A 6046-nucleotide genomic window follows, 5' to 3' on the forward strand; every position below is an offset into this window, starting at 1 on the left:
TTATAAACCAGTGTTTTTCTTCAAATTCATTAAATTTCAGTTCCCATTCTGAAACAGTTTGACATACAACATAAATTAAAATAGCTTTAATCTGTAGCTCAGACCTGTTAATCTGTAATTAGAAATGCCATTCACCTGTTACAAAACTTAAATTTTAAAATTCTGAATACATGTCCATTAAACTGTAAAACTTCTTGAATATTCTACCCTTTTGGTCAGCAAAGGAGAGTATAAAATCCAAAGTAAAGGCAACATCCATCTGCAAATCAGAATGTGTCAATAATTTCTAATTCATGAGACTTAATTATTCCTTTAGAAAAATAGCAGAAAGTGCAAAGGCAAAGATTAAAACTGATCTTTTAAACAAAGGCCTTTTGCTTGCGACTTTAAGTTATAAATGGTTTAGGAGTCTTGGTTTAACAGTACTGCAGTATCATTACGTTTGGTTTAACTGCCTGTCTTTTTAGAATAATTTTAAAAGAAGGTGAACTTGTGAAAGTGCAGGTTTTTCACGCTGACTCATGGTGGTGGCAGATGAGGGGAAATGCAGGAGGAGACGTCTCTGTAGTTTGGTCCTTGGGGACCTTTCACAGCCCACATGGACTGGAAGGTGCTGAGGGACGTACGGGACACGGGGGCAGAGAATTCACACCCAGGTTCAAGTGTGCAACCCAATTAATCACCAGCCTCTCATCTTGAGCTAATTATGTGCTGAAAAAAAACCCCACGTTCTCTCTTATCTCCTCCTATGAGTGTGTGGAAATGAATCCCACATCCTCTAGTAAACAGCGAATCTCTCCCCGTGTTTTATCAGAACTACTCAGTCTTTTCTGCTCCTCAGTTGGGACCCTGCAGACCGTGACTCGCCGATAAGGGTTTGAAGTCTAAATGGAAAAAGGTGCATCTGTGTGAGCTGCAGCTTATGAAGCTAGAGCAGATAACGAGAAATAACTTCAGGGAGCTTGTTCAGGTTCTTTTCCTTCTAGGTGTGCATTTTGCTACCTGCTTGCCTGTTTAACCATCGATTTAGTCAGGCCAACTCATGGAAATGGAGAAAGTCCAATCTATTTACAGCCTCTTCCGTGGGATGGTTTAATAAACTGAACAATGTTCTTTCATCCTGTCAATTATGTGGGACAGTTCTAAAGGGAGTGTTTTAGAGGCTATAGTGATCCTCGGTGGCAACAGAATAATTTTGAATAACATTTTAAAACGTGCTTTGATATAAAAGCTCTTCTGCTGAACGGTCTGAAGATCCCTCACCCAGAAAAGTCGTACTGGAGCAGGAGAATAAGAGGCCACACCTTGTAAAAGTTGCTGTCAGTTTTTCAATATTCTATTTTGATATTTTTGGAGCTGTTACCTAAGCTTACCCTGCCAAATCCAGGCTTATACCACGTAAAATATATTAATATATGATGTGCAGCAGGCATTTTGTTAGCTTCAGTTACACCCTGTGGAAGTATTTTTGCCAGTGAAACTTTTGTGGAGAGCTGGAAATTGGGGATAAATTCACCAGGACAAATCCAAACAACTGAGCCTGTCCAATTTCTGGGTTCCAAACGCTGAGTGTTAGGACGCAGAATGTTCTTCATAAGGCCCCACTGGAGCAGGTAATATCACCTCAGGATTATCGTAACGGCTGAATAAGTGCTTCTGAGCCGCCCTTCTATTTTTCTGGATGTGCTTAATGCATATTCATAGCACCTGCTCAGTGGTTCATTAATGGGCAAAATATCAGCGCTTTCCTATTAAAGTCTTGTGAAGTTTCAGCCAAGGCTTAGATGGGAGGGAGCCTCACACTTGCATTTTGAGAGCATGTTTGTGCACTGAAGAAGAGTCTTGTTGGCCAGCTCGTAATGTCTCAGCCCTCCACAAATTTGGCTCCAGGACGAAGAGATCCTAGTCTTGCTGAGGTAAAACTGAATTTAAAAATAATCTGAAATCAGAACATCCTTAAAAGAAATGGGTGGTGGCTTTTCCATGGCAAATGTCAACTGCTGATCATGGTCAAAGCAGCGGTGGTGGAACTGCACTGCGAGGGAAGGTGTCCCAGCTTCTAGGCTCTGGCTTTTATGGTGGGAAGGTGGGACCGGGCATTTGGGTTGGTCTGGAGAAGAAGGCCTTGGGGGTACAAGGAGAACTTAGAAGTCATTAGAAACTTAGAACTTAGAAATTACGTCTTAATTATGTAATAAATTTACATATAGGTTTTTCATGAGAGTCCTAGAAGACAGAAGATGATGTTGATAAGAAATGTCAATATTTTACATCCTTGCAAAAACACATTGAGGAATATTGTGAAGAAATGACCTTTTAAGACATAGTCAATTTTCTGAGTGGAATATAAGCATCCATGTAGGATGAAATTATAGGAGGAAAGGTGTTTATTATCATCTGTTGGCATGCTCTGAGATGCAGAGTAATGTGTGTAGCAACAAATAGCTCCTGATTATCTCAGCACGATTTTGAATAAATTCATTTTCTCAGTTTTTAAGTGAATAATCCATAATGGATCAAGATATCCATAATGCATCATAACTTTAGTATCCAGTGGGTACTTTCTATGAGGAGCTATTGGATGTATAGCATTAAAGCCTTTGAAAAGTAAGTATGAACTAGTGATTCGAGCAGCAAGATGAACATGGAATTAAAGGCTTTAGATAAATGAATTAAATATACATATTGGGTGATTTCGGTTTCCATCTTACAGCAGTTCACTATCTATATGCAAATTACCAGTGGCACTGGGGATTTTTCTTATTTACAATAACTCCAAAATGCATCACAGCAAAGGAATTACTGCTGTTGCTATTAGAAACATGTCTTCAAATGCACAGAAATGAGAAGTTGCAAATGAGGGTTTGAGTCGCTCTCTGGTAAGCTGTATTAATGAATATAATCATTCACTGTAAAATAACACTTTTATCCCTGTGCTACCTGCACAGCGGCTCTATAAACTTAATAATTTTCATTACATCTTGGTCGATCCTCAGAGAGAACAGTATATGTTTTCTTTTAGTTAATTAAAGCCGGTAATGTAATATCCATGACTTCATCCACATGTTTGTGCCAGCATACTTTGAAAATAAATGTTCGAAATCCAAGGCAGGGCTTAACCTCTTGGGTGCCTGATGCCTCAGATGAGATGCCATGGCCGATGTGTAGGGGCTGGGAGCAATAAAGCTAATTCTGTCTAGCCAGTGGAGTCCTCTTTGATACCTCAAACTACTTTCTGGAGCTGAGATATGCCTACTGTTTTGGGGGTTCATTCCTAGAGATGGGCATCTACGCTCTTTTCTTTCAGAAGTCCCCATGGAGCTCTCTATTTTCATTGAGAGGGCAATTATATTGTGGGTGTTTCATAGAAAAAAAGTTAGTGTTTATAACATTCACCTACAGACAGTGACCCTCAGCCTGAGAGAGCTGATCTCGGCTGTCTCTCGATAAAGCACCCAATTACCAAGGTCTTCTGACTTGGTGGTGGAATGAGTTCCCTTCCTGCTATTGAAGTAATGCTCTTTTATGGGGAAAACTGTGTGAGATCTGTGGGCCAAATGGAATCTCTAGTGGCTCGATGCTGTAGGACAGGGTGATGAAGCTCATACGGGAAACAATCTTGAGTCCCTGTTTCTGGTTCCAGAACTTTATCCTCAACTTTGTACTTTTACAATACCTCCACTGGATAAAAACTCCTGAAATGTAAATTAACATCTGAAGTACCAGACTATGGAGTCGTGTACCCCTTCAGGTCCATTTTGGTCTAATTAACGTTGAATTGCTTTCTGGAAAGGACCTTCACCAGAAGGGACAAGGTGATGTTTCTGTCACCCTGAGTAGCCTGGAGTGCTCTGGGAGTAAGGAGGGTTTGATGCGAGCCTTGATGCCAGGCTTTCCATGTGCTGAGTAAGCGATGTTGTTGACTGTGTTATAAGAAACATAGATACTACTATGGTCCTGACCACCTCTAAAAGGAGGCGATGCGAGCCTTGATGCCAGGTTTGCTGAGTAAGCGATGTTGTTGACCATGTTATAAGAAACATAGATATTACTATGGTCCTGACCACCTCTAAAAGGAGGTGATGGGATCTGTGACACGTGAAGCTCTGGTGGGTACCCAGCCCAGGTTCTCAGTCTGTGCCCGTGGGATCGGAGATGTGGGCAGAAGGTCTCCTGTTGGTCTGGGCTGGCTCTGGCTCTGGTTCCTCTGGCCCAGGAGAGGACCTCTGTGCCTTGCAGGAGCTTTTAGTCCAACAGAGAAGAGGCTGTTTAGAGACGTCCGTGCCGCGGTGGCAGTGAACTGGGGTTGGTTTTTTTGATCACAATTCTAGAAATATCTCATTCAATCCCACAAAGCTTCTCCCTTAGGGTAAGTTTTTATTAGATACACCCTATTCTTGTTCAAAATTTACTACTTGTTGGTCACATGCAGGGCAAAACCAGAGCTGGGTTTCACTTTGTTATCAAGTTATCTCAAATTTGAAAGCAAGTTCTTCCATTTGATCACAATTCTAGAAATATCTCATTCAATCCCACAAAGCTTCTCCCTTAGGGTAAGTTTTTATTAGATACACCCTATTCTTGTTCAAAATTTACTACTTGTTGGTCACATGCAGGGCAAAACCAGAGCTGGGTTTCACTTTGTTATCAAGTTATCTCAAATTTGAAAGCAAGTTCTTCCAATGCGGGAGGTCTTGGTGATCTGAAACCGGCAGCAGCTTCTCCAGTGTTTTCCTCTTTGCTTTCCTCTTGCCCAAGCTGCCCGTTTCAAGGAACTGATCACTCTCTGTATCTTAATCTTCGTAACATTTTAAGCGAGATATAAGCTTCTGGTTGGGCATTTTTCTCCAATGATTCACGTATAAATCATGAATAATGAATAAAATTATTTTATTTAGTTAATTGCCACCCAGTTGTAAATTGTTATTAAATTTTAATTTCCTACCAGTAATTACTCCTCAGAAATCATATTTCACTCAGCCCGTAAATCTGCTGCACCCTTCACTGTGCTATTATACCTGTGACACTGTAATAGCAAGAGCGAAAATCAAATCAACGTTCTGCTGACAGGATAAGAGCAGCAAATGTCAAACTAATGAATATAGAGTGGGCATATGCAAATGGCCGAGGAGAGCAGAGAGGTTCTTGGCGTTTCTCATCGCAGGCACAGACCAACCTGAGCTTCCCTGTGCACGGTGGTACGCGGCAAGGTACGCCGCTTGCTCGGAACAACTTAGGGGGTTGCACATAAAACTGATTTTTTTTGAGAGCAGTTTCAAAATACTCTGTCCTATAAATTTGCTTTTATGACATGCTGAAGAAAATAATCAAATGATCAGATGTGGGTGTCTCGTTTATTAGTTTATCTTGCTTCAGCTGGAAATCATCTCTGCTTCTTTGAGTAAATACCCAACTTAGATGCGTGGCGTTTTTAACAAAAGAATTTAGGTGGGTTCTCAGCTATGGGAGAAGACATTGGCTAAAGAAATAAGTGTTGATACAACAGAGGGAAAAGAAAGCAAACACTTGCATAAACAAAACATATTATAAAATACCTGAGTGTTGTTTTCTGTGGAAGTCCCAAGACGAAGGCCCTTAGCATTGAAGAGGTCACCGGGGGCAGAACATGGAAGTCAGGTGTGTGCTCTGGGGGTCTGGTGTATCTAAAGCAGGTTTGATTTAGGGGCACTAGCTGAGGTCTTTGGATTTTTTACAAAAGCAAGGCTAACATCCGAGGATTTCCTAGACAGTATGTTACATGACTTATTTAAATAGAACTAGAAACAAATCCAAATCCATATTTGGATTGTGTTATTCAATGAATTGGACAAAATATTCTTTTCTGATCTGAGCAACTTTCTTCTGGACTGAAAATTGGTGAGGGTTTGCCCTTCCCTCAAAAGGCCTGAGTAGATGAAATGAGCTTTTGCTTAGCAGCGACCAGTCTTGAACTGGTGAGTAGGGTGTTCCTTTGCAGGCTTTGTGTCCAACACACCAAACCCCCCGTCCCCAGGAGAGTCGATAAAATCTCCCAGCTCTGGCTCTT

This window comes from Calidris pugnax, unplaced genomic scaffold (assembly GCF_001431845.1).
Source record: "Calidris pugnax isolate Ruff unplaced genomic scaffold, ASM143184v1 scaffold64, whole genome shotgun sequence".
NCBI classification, from domain to species: domain Eukaryota; kingdom Metazoa; phylum Chordata; class Aves; order Charadriiformes; family Scolopacidae; genus Calidris; species Calidris pugnax.